The sequence below is a fragment of the Macaca nemestrina genome, chromosome 4 (assembly GCF_043159975.1).
Source record: "Macaca nemestrina isolate mMacNem1 chromosome 4, mMacNem.hap1, whole genome shotgun sequence".
Taxonomy (NCBI): domain Eukaryota; kingdom Metazoa; phylum Chordata; class Mammalia; order Primates; family Cercopithecidae; genus Macaca; species Macaca nemestrina.
In genome coordinates, this window is record NC_092128.1 from 112,230,731 (window position 1) to 112,248,930 (window position 18,200).

General features: G+C 40.3%; 1 long non-coding RNA gene across 1 annotated transcript in view; it reads left to right on the plus strand.

Annotated features, from left to right (window-relative positions):
• LOC105494181 (uncharacterized) overlaps positions 1-18,200 on the plus strand; it is a 217,783-nt gene that overhangs the window by 126,798 nt on the left and 72,785 nt on the right. The window contains exon 11 of the long non-coding RNA XR_011622333.1: positions 1,803-1,948. This is a non-coding gene — a long non-coding RNA (uncharacterized lncRNA). The remainder of the gene's footprint in view (positions 1-1,802; positions 1,949-18,200) is intronic.

Sequence of the window (18,200 nt, forward strand, 5' to 3'; positions counted from 1 at the left end):
TGACTCAAATACATTTCTAAGTGGACAGAAAAGGGAACATATTGTACACATCTTTGTATAGTATGATTAAAAATGTGAGAAGTCAGGAAGGAAATACTTCCTTACTTATTATGGTTGTAAGTAACAGGGCTTATCTCTGAGAAGTAGTATTTTGGTGATTTTATTTTTTTCCTCTGTGATGTCTGTGTGTGTGTGTGTTTTTAATGAACGTGAAATAGTTTTTAGGATCTATAACTAAAAATGAATCAAGTTGCTATTAGAAAAGTAAATGTTCGGCATCCCTGTGCTCTGCCAGTCCATGGCAAAGGCTGACTCTGCAGTGAGTATGTAAAGTAGAGCCCCCTGCGCTGACGATGCCAGCCCCTTTTGGCCTGGTGGAACCCTCGGGGTGGGTGCAGGTGATGGGAGGGTTGGCAGGAAAGCTCACAAGACAGGCACCTAATTGTCCCCAGGTGTGTCAGAGACTGCTTCCTGGAAGAGGTGATAGCTGAGCTAAGTGCTAATTGTTTAGGATGAAAGGAAGGTGCCCAGACAAAGACCAGAAGGGAGGGCAGCCCAGGGGGAAAGAGCAGCATGGATTAAACTCTGGAGGAGTGACAGACAGGCCCACTCTAGGGACATCAAGGATCAGTATGAACCAGCACAGAGTACCAGAGGGTGAGGCCAGGAGTGATGAGCAATGAAGCAAGAGGGTGTTACTGTCATGCAGGCGGCACTGAAGCCTTTGAAGCATGCTCGGCAGTGAAGTGGCAGGATGCAAGGAATATTGGTGAAAGCTCAGTCTTCAGAGCTTCACTGGAGTCTAGTATAATTAACTCTGTAAAGGAGCGTGCCAGCCTTCACCAAGAAGGGGTGCCCAAGTCAGGAAGGAGAGTTGGGCAAACCTGGAAGTGGGAATGCTGTTTGTTCTGCTTGAAAGATGAGGGTAAGTTAGCAAGGAAAATGTGCTAGATAGAGAGATGGGATGGGGAGCACAGCAGGCTGAGGACAGCACAGAGGAGAGACGTGGGGCTTGAGAGAGCACAGCTCCTTAGAGGAAGAGTCACCAGCATGCAGTGTGGCTGCAATGTGGCCTCAGATCCTGATGCCCTCATAAGCCTAGCTAAGAGGTTGAATTGCTTCTATGTATGGAGTGCTGGTACCTGAGCACCTGCCTCAGATCTGCTTGTGAGCTCTTCCAGTGTGGGGTCCTGCCAGGCGTCACTGTACACCCCAAGCCCTTTGGAGGGAATCACTCTCTCCATTGACTACTCTCACCATTGAATGCTGCCAAGATTCTGCTCTCGAGTCCACCTCCCCTGCCCATCTCCCCTGTGCATGACCAGCTGGAAACTCCAACAGGATTGGAGCAGACTGCAGTAGTGCCTCTCATCTGGGTTTTCTGCTGCAGACATCAAATGCACATAGCCATAATGTCAGCATTGGCTGTGTCACTGTCAGGTCGAGCTGATTTGAATCTTACATCCACCATCTCTTTGCTATATTAACATAAACAAGGCATTTAACTTTGAAATCTCAATTTCCTCATCCACTGTAAGAATAAAACTTCCTTCATATAAAATACGTTCAGTACAGTGTCTGAATCACAGAAAGTATTCAAGAAAGTATGGCTATTATTGTCTAAATGTTTGATAGCAACTTTACATCATGATGTATTTTGCCAACTAAACATATATTTTTTCTGTGTGTGATACGACCTTTTGTTTTTAAAGTGAGTCCTCTTAATTTAAAAGGCTAAGACTATACTCTAAAATCATGAGTTCTACAGTTGTGATTCCTGCCACTGCTTTTTCACCCCCCAGCCACAAATCCTGTGCCAGCGGTTTCCACTCTCCTGCTACTGAGTGCTCACCCCACATTGCTGACCACCTGCTTCCTGCTGCGGTGGACTGAAGCGGCCCCTGCTCCTCACCGAGAAAGCTGCTGGAAGCTAATAATGGAAGGTCATGTTAAATGCTGGTGTTCTCCTGGTGGGGGTCGGGGGCGGTGGCAGAGAGGTTTGCTCAGTCTGTGACATGATGCCTCAAACTCAGCAACAAGTCCTTCATATCTGGGTCTCAGCAATCCCGCTACTCAGAACCTTGACCCACCTTTCAATATCCACATCTTACCAATACAAAAGCCAGAGCCCACATCTTCTCCATAGAAATAACTAGCTCAGGGCTATAAAAGTATTTCATGTTGAGGCAGATAAAGACCTTTACACACCCTAAACCCTGAGAAGATTAGGGTATATTCTCCACCATATATAATTCAAATATAAACAAACATAAGGGACTACATTCAAGTTCTGATCTTTTTCTATGACTGCTTCAGTGTGCTTTTTACATGTCAAAACCTGTTAATAAGCAAGTTTATTTTTTTTTTAATTTATTGTCACTGCTGATACATTTGGCTTTATTTCTATCATCCTACTTTGTGTTTTCCTTTTATCATGATCTTTTTCCATTGGAATAGTCAAGTTTACTTTATTATCTTTTGACCACCTGTGGGTTTGGAATTTGTTCATTCCATTTTTAGTCTTCTAGTGGTTACTGTTTGCAGTGACTTCTGACACCAAATTCCCAGAGTTGGGCCGTACTTCACAGGTTCAGGGCATAGTCCTTTGCAAGATTGATCTCCCTTTAGACACTAGTCACAAGTTTGGGTTTCCCAGGCCATCTGCACTTCCAACCAACTTGCTGCAATTTGGAGGGTTCTTTCACTGACTCAAATTCTGTAATGCACTAGAATGACCCACAAAACACAAGGAAGCCTATACTTCCAAGTTTTATTATAAAAAATAGAAGGGAATACACATCCAAATCAACCAAAAGAAAAGAACATAGGATGAGGTCTGAGAGAGTCCCAAATGTGAAGCTTCCGTGTCCTCAGGGAAACATCATCCTCCCAGCACGTTCGTGTGTGACGATGGGCAGAGCACTGCCAACCAGGGAAGTTCAGCTGAGCTCTGATATCCATGGTTTTCAGTGGAGCACGACTACAGAGGCAGGATTGATTGAGTCGCTAGCTGTGGGATTAAGCTTGAGCTCCAGCTTCCGTTTCTCCTCTGGAGGCTGGACTGATACCACGTGACTCAAAGCCCTAATGCTCTAACATGGCTGGTCTTTCTGTTACGGCCAGCCCCCGTCCTGAGTCATCTCATCAACCTGAACTATCTTGGGGTACACCATGAGTCACCTCCTGAGCTTAAACTCAGGTATGGTCCGAGAGGTCCACCCTAAATATCAAAGACTCCTATCATTTGGGAAATGCTGAGGGTTTAGAGGCTTCCTTGCAGGAACCAGGGAAAAATTCTGTATTATACACCATTATTTTTTTTCTGATTGAAAATGAGTTTAATTTCATTTGGCTTTGTTTACAAGTCTTCTTTTCCACCTTATTCCATGTATATACTATCATAAAAAATATTTGGGTTAGAATTTTTTCTTTTTTTTTTTTTCTGAGACAGAGCCTCACTTTGTCACCCAGGTTGGAGTGCAATGGTGTGATCTCAGCTCACTGCAGCTTCTGCCTCCTGGGTTCAAGTGGTTCTCCTGCCTCAGCCTTCCGAGTAGCTAGGATTACAGGTGCCTGCAACCACACCCAGCTAATTGTTTTGTATTTTTAGTAGAGACAGAGTTTCACCATATTGGACAGGCTTGTCTGGAACTCCTGACCTCATGATCTGCCTGCTTTGGCCTACCAAAGTGCTGGGATTACAAGGAGTGAGCCACTGCACCAGGTCTAGGTTGGAATTTTTTTCTTTGGTATAATGTTTGTTTCCCTTTGTTCCCCTAAAATAGAATTGCATCATATATTTTACTCTGCAACCTATTTTTGACATTCAAAATTTTTAATTTTTAATGAACTTCTCAAGTATGGAAAAACAAACAGCTTTTGTTCTATGGTAGCATCTCTTTATTTAAACAGCTTTATTGAGGTATAATTGACATATAATAAACTGGATATATTTAACTGCACATTTTTAAGTTTTGACATGTATATCTGTATGAAATCATCACCATAGTCAAAATAATCAGTTCTAAAAATTTCATTTCTTCTTTTATTTATTTTTAGTTGACATATAATAATAGCACATATTTATAGGAGACAGAGTGATATTGCAATACATGTATACAATATATAATGATCAAATCATGGTAATTAGCATACCCATCACCTCAAATATTTATCATTTCTTTGTATCATGAACATTCAAAATCTTCTCTTGTAGCTTTTCAAAAATATACAACAAATTATTGTTAATCTTATTTCTCCTACAATGATATAGAACACTAGAACTTATTCCTCTATCTAGCTGGAATTTTGTATTGTTAACCAACGTCTCCCTATCCTCTCTTCCCCTACCTCTTCCAGGCCTCTAATAACCATAATTCTACTCTCTACTTCTATGAGTTCAATTTTTCTTAGTTCCCACATATGAATGAGAACATGCAGTACTTCTCTTTCTTTGCCTGACTTATTTCACTTGACATAATATCCTCCAGGCTCATTCATGTTGTCAAGAATAACAGGATATCAATGTACCTCATTGCTGAACGGTATTCCATTGTATATATGTACCACATTTTCTTTATCCATTCATTTGTTGACAGGCATTTAGGTTGACTCCATTCTGAATAGTGCTGCAATAAACATGGGGATGCAGGTATCTCTTTGACATACGAATTTTCTTTCTTTTGGATAAATGCCCAGTAGTGGACTTGCTGTATTGTATGGTAGTTCTGATTTTAGTTTTGTGAGAAACTCCAAATTGTTTTCCATAATGACAGTACTGGTTTACATTTCCATCAATACTCTGTAACAGTCCCTTTTCTCCAGATCCTCACCAGCATTTGTTATTTATTTATTTGCCTTTTTGATAATAGCCATTCTAACCAGAGTGAGATGATGTCTCAATGTGGTTTTCATTTACATTTCCCTGGTGATTAGTCATGTTCAGCATTTTTTCATCTACTTAGCCATTTGTATGTTTTCTTTTAAGAAGTGTCTACCCAGATCTTATGTCCATTTTAAAATCAGATTATTTGGTTTTTGGCTGTTGAGTTATTTGAATTTCTTGTATATTCGGGATATTAGTCACTTGTCAGATGAAGTTTGTAAATATTTTCTCCCATTCTATAGGTTGTCTCTTTGCTCCTTTGATAGTTTCCTTTGCTGTGCACAAGAATTTTAGTTTGATATATTTCCACTTGTCTATTTTTGGTTTGGTTTCTTTGTACTGTATTTTAGATTATTTTGATAGATCTGTTTTCCAGATTACTAATTCTTTCTTCAAAAGTGTCTAATCTGGATTTTAAAATCAACCACTAGATTTTTCTTTTCAATAATCAGAATTTTCTTTCCTGGAATGTCTGGTTTTGTTTGTTTTTTTCCCCAAAAAATTAGCCTGTTTTTATTTGATTCTTTGTTAATATTGCCCTGTTCTTTCATTATAGTTTCTTTTTTATGTCTTTAATTTAAAATTATTTTCTATTCTCTCAAATTTTTTATTAACAGCTTAGAATGTTAATTCTCCCATTTGCTTTATGTGTCATGTCTCCCTAATGATAGTGTTTTCCTTTATGGTTTATAATATTTTATTAGAGCCTGACTTTTGTGGAGATTATATGTGAGAATTCCATTTGTCTTTGGTAATGTCTATATAAAAGGACTGGTTTAGTTAGGCCTCAAGAATTTCACCAGTTTATTTATTAATTTCTCACATAAATTCCCCACTATGGGAAGAATAAATATAGACTCCTATCCTCAGAACATATTTAGAGTCAGTCTCTATTTATTAAAAATGACAACTCTTGTTGTTTTTCAAGTCTTGTGGGTGGAGTGCTTTTACCCCCTTTCATAGATGTGGCAGGTTTTGAGGCTCAGTGAAGAGAAGCTAAATTCCAGCTTCTGACCTTTGGGTGGAGGCTTGGCTTCTGTCCTCGACCAGTCCCTTCTGTCTGAGCCCCCAGGGCCTGGATGCTGCTTCAGCACCAACTTGGGCTGCCCAAAGGTTTGCTTTGTCTCTCTCTCTGTCATATAGAAATTTATCTTCCACCTTTCAACCAGGAAACATGTTAACTCTTTAGAGTGGAATATACTTTATTCCTCATTTCTATTTATGTACGGGGAAGGGCCTTTTTACATCTGCCAGTGGGCCATTTTTTTTTTTTTGCCAGTAGTCCTCAAAAGCTCTGCGTGTGTCCCTGCCTTGATGACAGCTAAAAACACATGTAGGTGGGCCTTCTGGGTCTGTTTTTCCAATTTCTTAAATTGTTTTGGCACAGCAAAAATCAGCACATCTCAACTAAACTTAAAGTCTACGTCTCTTGGAAGTGTATCTGCTAACAGCTAGTTTCTATCTAAATGGGATGTATTATAGTTTCCTAAAATCTCCTCAAAATATATGTAAAAGTACATTTGACAAAGACATGTGAAAGGGAACAGACTATGTGTGTGTGTTTGCACCATTGATTCTCATTTTTAATGAATTCCATATTTTCAAATCCATCTACTCTGTGAAATGTATTTCTAACTCCCAAGTCAATACTCTGTGCATTCATGGTCATTTACAGATGTGCACGGAGTGACAAAAATTCAAATAGCCGGATGGGCATAATTTCATCTGAGATTGGACAGGGTGATGCTTTACCTTCTTATTTCAGTTCTTATATTTTAAACACGTGTCCTTTTGGCTATCAATTTCATGACACATTTTTTGCATTTTTGTGCTTTTTCCTCATGATTTCACTGTTTAAAATGTCCCCCAAGCATAGGACTAAAGTGCTGTTTGGTGATCCTAAACACAACAAAGCTGTGAAGTGCCTTCTGGAGAAACTACGGGTGTTAAATAAGCTTCATTCAAGAATGAGTCACAGTGCTATAGGTCATGAGTTCAATGCTAATGCATCAACAGTGTATGTTAGATGAGACGCCATTAAACAGAAACGTACTTAAAGTTATGGATTGATCTGTTGGTGAAAATGTTGTGACCAGAGGTTCATAAGCCCTAACTCTGTATTTCTGCCCGGAGCAATGGTTCAATATTTGCTAATTCAGTGTTTGCAGTGACTTTATAGAACATAACCACTGCAGATAATGGTGTTTACCTGTACATTCATACAAAATGAGAGAAGGAAGACGAAAGAAAATGATTGCATGATTATAGGTGTCTACACTTTTTTCTTTGAATTTTTGTTGTTTTTAATTCCCTAGGGAAAAGGGGGAGAAAGGATGGAAGGAAGGGGGGAAGGAAGGAAGGAAGGAAGGGAGAGAACATTAAGTCATCAAAAAATATACTTTGATGATTCCACTTAGAAGGGAATTTCAGGTCTCACACCCCTTCAAGTTGAGAAGTTTTACTTTACACCAATCTCAACTCCCTCTCTTCCATTGACATAGATCTCCTTTTAGGGGTCACAAAGAGCAAGGTATTTCAGCCAAACATGAAAAATCCTTTGAATTGCCTCCTCTGTAATTCACTCCTAGAGTTACAGGGTTATTACCCTGTTTCTTAGATTATCATAAACTTAAGAAAAAAATCTGAAAGATGCATTTGTGAGCTCTTTTAGTTTGTGAAACTTTCCCTCTCTCATTTCAGCTGTTATTTTTCAGAGGGAAATTTCATTAACATTACTGCTGTTTTGCAAACTAAGTAACAGCTTATACTGAGATAACAATTAAGGTTCTTGTTTGATAATCATTCATGGTTAAGCATCCAAGGCTAGCTAGGAAAGAGAGATAAAGAAAATGAGAAAGAGTGAGAGACAGAGAGAGAGTAAAGGGGGAGGAGAGACAGAGAGGGAGGAGGGGAGGGAGGAAGACACCACCTCAGAGCTCACATTTAGCCAGACCTCAGGACCTGCAAGGCTGTGAATAGTGTGCTATATTTAGCCTACCAGATATTTCGAGTAGTTCTGAAATTGGCAAGCAATGTTTTTCCATGAATTCTCTATAATAATTTTTCCTAAGGCAACTCTAATCAAAATATTCCCTTTTCATTTTGTTTTTCCAAGTCTAGAGTGAGCCACTGATGCTGTCCCTTAGAAGGCTGGAAAAGACTGCTGAGAAGGGCAGTCCTAGTCTAGTCAAACCCAAACTTCCCTGGCCTCAATCCATGTTGTGTGTGGGCACTAGGGACAAAGTCCCTCTGATGAGAGCAATGGTGAGCCATAGGATTGCTTTCCCACAAAATGCAATGGGCTCCGGGGACTTCAATCCCATACTGCCGATTTATTTCCCTGGGGCTTCCATCCTCCCAGAGGGAACCCATGACATCACCATCAATGAAAGCCTTCACCCCATGTCACAACTGTAAGCATATCTATAGGCACCGCCTGAAAATCCCTCTCCCAGTCTACTCCAGGACCATAAACACATAAGCGGATTCTCAGATATAACTTTTTTTTATTTCAGAAATCAAAGGCTTAGATTGAGAGTATCCTCACCAGCAGTCTCGGAATTGCAAGAATGCACATGGGAGCTTTTGGGTTGGACCTCTCCTCTGTTCTGGGAAAAGTTGCCTCTTGTAACTACCTGTCCTCATACTAGCCAGCCCTACCTGTCCCCACACCCCATACACTTGAATACAAGGGGAAGGAGTGTATGTTCTTCATCTTGCTTATGGAAACTGAGGGAGTGTAGCAAAGAAACATTGGTGAAGCCAATTGCAGTGGTGATATCATGGTAAAATAACAGGGTAATAGCTTCTTCCAGGCAGTATACCATCAACCCAATGGCAAGAGCACTTTGAGTCAGAAAGGAAGAAACTAAAATATGATCAGGAAGTTTCTGTGTGTGTTACAAATGACAGGCTGGAGGAGAGCAGACTCCAAGAACTAGAAACTTAGGAGCACATAAAAGGAATCAGACATTTGTAAATATCTGACACAAAAGAGAAAATTATAGGAAGTAGAAGACTAATGATTTCAGTGGTGTAGAAAAAGCCAGTGTCTGCTGTCTTTAAATGTTGCGATGATTCTGATTTAAATCAGATCACATCATGCTCCTACCTAAACTGTAAGGTTTTCACTTGGAAGAGAATCTAAGCATCTTACCAATGTCATCTTACTCTTGAGACTCCAGCCACACTGGCTCCATTCTGTTCCCAGAATATTCCCAGCTCTTTGCCTTTTCAGAGCCTTTCTACCATGGTTCTCTCCTTCTGGGATGCTTTGCCTCCTTCTTGTGCTTTAGCTGTGGCATCCTGTGCCACCCTATGACACTGTGACATGGGCCTTCCTTACTCCAATCACCACCACCTCTTACCCACTTACCCTCTCACATCACTGTTTACTTCCTCACTGGCATTTCTTGCAACTGAATAGTGTTTTATTTATGTAATTCTTAAGTCAGAATGATTTATTACTGTGTCTCCACTGCCTGATAAATAGTAGAAAATCAACAATTTTTTTTGAATGAATAAATGATGAATGGGGAATGAAAACAATGAATTAATTTATACATCTAGGCTGCTGTAAAAAGTAGGAGTAAGTTGAATTTCTGAAATAGAACCAAAGACTATAAGGTATTATTTAAGCCCCAAGCAGTTTGAAATATTTAAGAAAAAACATTATGTGATACCCTAGAAAACAAGACCATTGTGGCACTTTTTATTTTGACTTCTATTTATTTTCATTTTAAAATATTTCTTTAGAAAGTCACAAAATCACCATTTACTTTGTTCTGAATCAGATGCATCATCATCTAGAGTTGAATTTTTTTTCTATGAACATTGCATGTGAATATTGACTTAAGTAATATTTTCAGCAGCAAATGTCTGATGACCTTGTAGGAAGGCCTCTCTGAGCAACGCAGTCGTTATGAATATGAATCACGCATCATAACTGCTCTCCTGAGGCACATCATAGTGCATGGATCAAGGCTCCATGTGGCTCCATGGTGCTGGGTGCTTGCCTCCTCCTAATTTGAATGAAGTTGGTGTCTCAGGAACAGCAGAAAAGTGAAAACAGGAGTCTGTGTAGTAGAGTAAAATTTCTCCTTGCAGGTTAAAGCTCACAAAACCTTGCACATTTGTTTCTTTTGATCATTATCTTTTAAAGAACAGTCTTCAAAAAAAGTACAGTGTGTGTGTGTTTGTTTGTTTTTTGAGGCAGAGTCTTGCTCACTGCCCAGATTGGAGTGCAGTGGTGTGATCTCAGCTCACTGCAACCTCCACCTCCCAAGTTCAAGAAATTCTTCTGCCTCAGCCTGAGTAGCTGAGATTATAGGCATACGGCACCACATCCAGCTAATTTTTGTATTTTTATTAGAGACGAGGTTTCATCATGTTGACCAGGCTAGTCTTGAACTCCTGGCCTCAAGTGATCTGCCCACCATGGCCTTACAAAGTATTGGAATTACAGACATGAGCCACCACACCTAGCCTAGAAAAAGTATGTTTTTTTTAAAGTCAATTTTGACTTCTGTTTATTTGTATTTTAAGTCAAAAGGCTAAGATCAAAAGGCTAAGACATTTTGGCCTCTATGACAAGCTTCTGAAAATATTTCTTTGACTTTAATTAATTAATTTCAAAATAAAGGCATTTCTAGCCAGTTCACACAGGATATAAAACAGACATTGATGTTAAAAATATAATACCTTTATTATAATACAATATATACAATCAACTTTTTTAAAAAGACGGACATTGATACCTATGGAGAGAAAAAGGTGCCAGCTGGCATGGGCCATCCCTAAGAATCTGACACTACACCATTGTCTTTTCTGGAGCCTAAATGCTGGCATTTGTATTAATAATCACAACTGTGTATCTTCCAGGTGAGGAAAATCTGTTTGAAACAAAGTATGTGCATCAGGGCAAAGGAATATAGGAGTGCATATAGAAATGGGAACATTCGTTTCTATAGATCAATACTACTAACATAAGTCAATGAACAAAGAATTTGCCAATGTCACTAACTTTATTCCACATCCCTGCAGTAGTTATGTAAAACAGGTGGGTTAATCTTTTAAGCGTGCTAACAGGATATTTAAATGATTTATAATTTTCATCCAACAGCACCCAGATATCTTATAAACCCAATTAAATAAATATGAGGCCTGTTATATGGAAACTGAGGGAGGGTAGCAAAGAAATATGGTAAAACCAATTTCAGAAGTGATATCATGAAAAATGTTTACATATATTTTATATATACATACATTTATAAATATATATACATATATTCTTAAACCTGTCTTTTGGAACTTTCTTATAATATAGGAACTTCTCCTTGAAAGATACAAACTATTTTTTTAACTCCTTAAAATAATGCTGGTCAAAGTAAACCATTTGGAATTTAAATTTCCACCAAATACAACAAAAGAAAGCTGATGAATTTAATCTCATTTATTTTGATTTAAGGAGCAAAGAAGAATTCTGGTTTTTGCAGCTTCCTCAGGAGTTTGTTTCCACAAAACATCCTTAAGACACTTTCCCACCACATGACAGTCTCCATTATTATTAGGCACTTGACCAAGATGTATTTAGTTTGGCAGCCTGCCAAGTAAAGTTCACCAGGTCGTGGTGGTACCAAATTTGACAGAAAGCACAGCAAAGGAAAGGGTATTTTCAAATTGCTATTTTCATATCAAAAATAGAAGACCAAAAGTCTCCCTTGTGAAATAAAAAACTTTACTATCATTCTCTACATTCCTCTGTGATGGCAAATCCAGGCATCCTGCCTTTGCTTACACCTCCCAAACACAGGGGAAGAAATCTTTCTTGTGGTCACAAAAAGGATCCCTGACCTGGAAGACAAGAGTGACTGCAAAATCACAGTGGCTTGTCCAGTAGAGCTCCACAGTATCTCTATTCACTGTGTTCCCTCTCCTCCCCAAGCCTCTGCTTGGTTTTGAGTTGAGGGATACCCCTGCAACTCCTTCTCTGCACTTGGATTAAACTGTCTCTTCTGCATAATGCTACCTTCTAGGCAACAGAAAGATGAAAAGTGTTGCCTTCTTTCAAAGAGGATGAAACCAATGAGACTTCTCCCGCCTCTTCTCAAGCTCCCTTTTAGATAGGCCTTTGTCAGCAGGTGGCTCACTGCCATTTCTTCTGAGAGTCCCAGTAGAGGGGGAAGAGTCCCTAAGGTGTACAACATCCATGGGAAGTGGCCAAAGAATAGACACCTGCTTGACCATGGGTTCCTTAGATAAATAACAATCATGGTAACCTCACCACATAAACATTTCCCAGCACCTAAGATGTGTTGCATAAATAATTTATGTACTGAAACTGTTTAACTGGTAAAAATGAATTATTAAGTTGCTACAGCCCTGACATGGATATCTGCTACAGTCAATTGCAGTATTGTTCATAATCGTTCACTTCCACTTTCCTGGTAAGAGGATCGCATATCACCACCAGTGTTTCTGGGCCTGCAAAGTAACGTGCTTGTGTGAGCAGATATAACATACCCCATCACAAGTTTCCATCCATTCTTTTGGTCTTTTCCCTCTAATGTAAGAAGGATATACCCCAAATAGGGGCTGAATCTTTAGCATTGCTCCTAGAAAGAAAAGACGTGTGGAGGAAAGCCACAAAGCCCACTGAGAGCAGCCAACATGTAATGTGAGCAAGAAATCAATACTGTTGTTCCTCGGTATCTGTGGGGGATTGGTTCAGGAACCCCCAACAAATACCAAAATCTATGGATGTTCAAGTCCATGTATACATAAAATAATTTAAAGTATACACCCATACATTGGTTATACACACATACTATACTAAGAAATGTATCAATACCAATAAATACCCCCAATGGGTTATGTTGGTGACAAATGTGCTCATATCTACCATATGGTATAGTATTTGTGTATAATCTATGTACTGCTATATACTTCAAATCATTTCTAGATTACTTATAATACCTAATGCAATGTAAATACTACATAAATAGTTGTTATACTGTATTATTTAGGGAATAATGACAAGAAAAATGTCTGTACATGTTCAGTACAGACAAAACCATCCATTTTTGTTCCCTGAATATTTTCAACCTGTGGCTGATTGAATCCATCAATTAAGAACCCATGGAAATGGAGGTCTGACTGTATTTATCAGCCATTGAGACTCGGGTTGTTTGTTACTGCAGCAAAGCTAACCTGTACACCTGCTACATCTATACTATCATTTATGAGAGCATCCAGGAACGTGACAAAATCTTTATGCTAAATAAATATGACACTCTTAGGACCACAAAATTAGAAAGGTTCAAAGGTACCTGTTAATACTCCGGGCTCTAGAGTCAGATCTGGGTTGAAAGCTAACTGCTGTTTATTATATCTGTGAACTTCAGTAAATGATTTCTGATTTCTCATCTGTACAATGTGGATATGAATAGTAGAGACTTCGAAGAATTATTGAGTGAGTTTATAGAGATGACATATATAGAAAGAGCTTAGATAGACAAGCTTGCACAATAAGCGGTGGTGTCATTGATGAGTTCTCTGGGAAATAGGTTCCAAGGGTCAGTATTAGTGAGCAGGGGATTTATTGGGGGAAGGCACTCAAGAGCAGCAGCTGTAAGGCAGTGAGAACAAAAGGGCTGAGCAGAGGATGGTGAACTGCAGTGGAATTGCAACAAGGCCTCAGATGGTTCCACAGAAGGCTCTGGAGCCAGGATGGCTCTTCATAAATGCCCCAAATTGAAGTAAGGGCACTGGGCTTTGTACCTTCACATTCAATCAGTTGAAAGTAGGCTGTCCCAAGGAAGGGAAGTAATAGCCTTGGATGAGCCTGTTCTCTCAACTAAGGGCCTTCTCTGGAGAAGGACTTGGCCATGAGCCACCAGCAGGCAACATCGAGCAGCTGGAGAAAGAAGCGCCTCCACCTTGAAGAGAGTAAGTCTCTGGGGATGAGCCCCAGAATCCAACATGGCCCACCTTTGTGCAATCTGGATGCATTTTCTTCAGATGTCAAGTTTACCCCAACTGGATAAAGCCCCTCCAGAATCCTTGATGCCCTCTTTTCTTGGGAAAATTGCACAAGACAGATGAATGGGAAAGATTCGTGGGATGAATGAACTACCACCTGGCTGCAAGCTCATTACCTTCCTCCTCCGTGTCTGTTCTAGATTCCCTTTGCACATGGCTAGCACCTTTTCTAGTCTAGGTGGCTTACCTGGATGTTTCCCAGACTCTCAGGCCATGATTACTGCATATGTTCACTGACTGAAAAAATTGGATAGGAGGATATCAAGAAATGCCCCCAGTGGGTCATGTTGGTGCCAAATGTGCTCATGTCTACCTCCATTAGGTAACAGCAGCTCTTTCCCCACCTATTAATTGGGCGGAAATCCCCCAGCTAGGATGCCAACTCCCTCCTTTGCCTGCTGGTCTCTTGACACAGGAGCCCACAGTGATTGAACAACAGCTAAAGCTTAAAGTCCAATGTCCCCTGGTGGATACGTTTCTGTTTGGGAACCACGACTTGGAAACCCACAAATCCTTGTGTTGCACTAATAAGAAGCATAAATTTCCCTTAGGAATTTCCCTTAGGCTGTTTTAAAATACATTTACAAATTATTTGACCTGTTTCCTTTCAAAAGGTGGTCCCAATTTTTCCTCCCTTTGCATGTGGACCAAACTTATGACTCACTTGTAACAAATAAGCTGTTGTGGAAGTGCAGCCAAGGATAGGTCGCTAACAGGGTAGCTTGTGCTTGGCGTGCTCTCACTCCCTCCTGAATTGTCTTCTCTGTGGGAAGCCAGCTTCCATGTCATGAGGATGCTCAAGCAGCCACATTGCTTTTGACAGTCAAAATTTACTAATGTCTTTTATTATTTCAGGGTCCTGACATTCCCATTGTTAACAGTTCTGAAATAGCACCTCCTATGGGTGCTTCTTCATGATACTGTGCCAATCTCACCAGCACATTCCTTATTGTTTTGGGAAATGAGGGTCTCCGGGTCTTCCTGAAGAATAGTGAGTTTTCTGCCCCATTCTAGCACATTCATTTCTCTGAGCTTTATCATGCTTTTGTACATGTGGATAACAAAAGGACTGTGGCATTTCTACTTCATTGGATGTGGACCATTGCTTTCTCCAAGCCTCAGAAGCCATCACAGTAATGAGTTAGGACTGCCTCCTAGGGTCCTGCCAGGGCAGAGCTCCTAAGTCACAGGAGAGTGCTTCCATATTAAGAAACTCTCATCGTACCCAGATTTATGCTGTACTCCTTTAAGCCAACACCCTCAGATCCAGTTCTCACATGCTCTCCAGCCTCCTGCTGGGACCTGTGGACTAGACCTGCAGCTCCCTGGGGCTCTAACCCCTTCCTCCTTTGGCAGATCCAGCACTTCCCCACATTGTGATGTGAGCCCAGTGATTGGTCTGGTGGCCAGGAAGGGAGGTACAGGGAGGCAGCAGACTCAAAAAAAAAGGAAGCATGATATTTTAGGCAGAGTCCTCTGCATTACCTTCAAATAAGAGGAGAAGGTCCAGACTTTTACGGGAGGAGTGGCCATTTCTGCAGGCCCAGAGTGTCAGGGGATTCTGAAGGAACTCAATACTTTGAATGCGTCAACTTGAACATGCCATCCTTAATTATAGGGTCCCGCTCCTTCCCCATGAGGGCTCTACTCTGAACATAGCTGACTTGCTAAGGTTAAGGAGCCAGTCTCCTCTGGAGGTCTGCTACTCTTTTAACTAAGTCCTGGGACTGATTCTAGGCTTTTTCTGCCCTCTATCTGCAGAAATGAGAGTCTTTTGTATGCTGCCAGTGAGATGAGGCCCTGTGGTTTTCACATTTCACTTTAAATCGGTGATGTATCACTCCCAGGTTTTCATTCTCTTTTCCCAAGATAATATCTACTGGGCCCCTTAGTCCTTATCCTTACTACTATACTTGAACTTCTGAGGTTCCTGCCAGGGTATTTCTTTCCCATCCCAGTTCACTACAGTGTAAGTTTAAACAATTGCCTCCCCCTACTGCACCCCAGGGGCATTCAGTACTCCATTCACCCCTAGTGATGGGGTCTTCGTTGCTGGCCAGCTGGTGGTTGATCCAGCTCCCAAACTCCATTTTGAAATACACTCCCTAGGCCCCTAACAACAACTGTACTAGCTCAGTTTCCTAGAATAGTGAGTTGAATAATGGATTCTTTGCAAAAAACCAAACAACAACAAAAACAAAAATGGAAAACGGATCTGTCTACCCAGAACTTGTGAATGTGGCCTTACTTGCAAAAAGGGTCTTAGCAATGTCATTAAGTTTAAGGTCTTGAGATGAGATAATCCCGGATTACCTATGTGGGCCCAAAATTCATTGACAAGTGTCCTTTTAGGAAACACACAGAGGAGGAGGTGATGTGAAGACAGGAGCAGAGATTGGAGTGATGTGTCTACAAGCCAAGTGGGGAAGGCCAATAATTGCTGATAAACATCAGAAGTCAGAAGAGAGGTCAGCAAGGGATTTTGCCTCAGAGTCTCCAAAAGGATTGGACCCTGCCAACACCTTGATTCCAGACTTCTGGCCTTTTGCATTTATGAGCGAATATGTTTCTGTTGTCTTAAGCCACCCAGTTTGTAGTAATTTGTTATTGCTACCCCTGGAAATTTTCACACCTGGAAAAACCCTCTCTGAGACAGAGATTTGTAAGCAGATGGAAACAGGACTGGGATGAGGGATAAGGTGAACTCCAATGCATTTGCAACTTTGACCTCAGTTGATTCCACAGGAAGTCTGCAGCTAATACAGCCCTTCAAAGATGTCTGAAGTGTGGAAAGAAGGCTGAAACTTTTTATCTCTGTACTAATCCTTCATTCTTTGTATTGCATGTAGCAACCCTCTAAGAGGTAGCACATCATAGGACAATGTCGTTCCTTCCACCTGATGGCAGTTCCAGAGTAGAGAATTGTGAGCAGTCAGCAGGCGATGTCTCCACCAGCTGGGGAAATGAAGGTTGGATCTAAATCAGGGAATGTGGGTAGCACTTTACCTCAGCCACAACTGGAGGCTTTGATGACTGTCATCAGAGGAAGAACCATCTTAGAGATGGAGACTGTGGTGAATGGATCAACCAGAGCAGATCTTGGGGAGTTGCTTTTACAAAAACAGATATTTTTACAGCGAATCCAGGTAAAATACTAAGGGAAGCTTGAAGAAGAAAAAAAAAATGTTGCTAAAAAGGCCACAAGTGACCTTGAAGGAAAAGTGAGTTGTAAGGAAAGGATGTAGCAGAGGTGAGATCTTGCTGTCATCCCTCATGGGAGGAAATAGTGGTGACATATGGACTGTTTCCTTGGGATAAAACTTGGGTCATTCTCAGCACCAGTCAGTGGAATGGTGGAGCCTCTTCTTCCTCTGCCAGAAGGTAGAGGGCCACAGACAGCACACAGTAGACAATTTCTTCCCTTGTTAATAAAAATGTTCTGTTTCTGAAACTGATACCACGGGTAATCAAATGCCCGATAAGCACTTGAAAAACTGTTAAACATCCTTAGTCATTAGGGAAATGCAAAGGAAAACCACAATGAGATATCATTACATATGCCAAAGGATGCGTAAAATTGAAAAGAAAGATAATAGCAAGTGTTGGGGAAGATAGGGAGAAACTGGAATCCTCATACACTACTAGTGAAAATATAAAATGATACTGCCACTTAGAGAAAACTATTTGGCAGTCTTCTAAGTTTGACCAAACACCTAACACAAATACCAACCGTTCCTTTCTGAGATATTTACTCAAGAGAAATAAAAATGTATGCCCACACAAAGATTGGTACACATGTTTTTGTAATGGCTTTATTCATAAGAGTCTCAAACTAGAAATAGCTCAAATGTCCATTGACAGGTGAATGGATAAACAAATGGTCATACAATCATACAATGGAATACTATTCAGCCATAAAAAGATAGAAACTACTGATATATGAAACTACATAGACGAATCTCAAAATCAGTATGCTGAGTTAAAGAAAACCAGATATCAAAGAATAGATGTTGTGTGGCTGTATGTACACAAAACTCTAGAAGAGACAAACAGAGTCTAAAGTGATAAAAAGATTAGTAGTTGACTGGGGCTGGGAATGGAGGGAGATTTTCTCAGAAAGGACCCAAAGAAACTTTTGGGGGTGAAGAATATAGTCTATATTGTAATTGTGTCAGCAGTTATACAGGTGTATGCATTGGTTGAAATTCTTCAAGGTAGAAGCTTAAAATGAGTAAAATAAAGTTGATTTTTAAAAAGCTGACCATATGGAAACCTC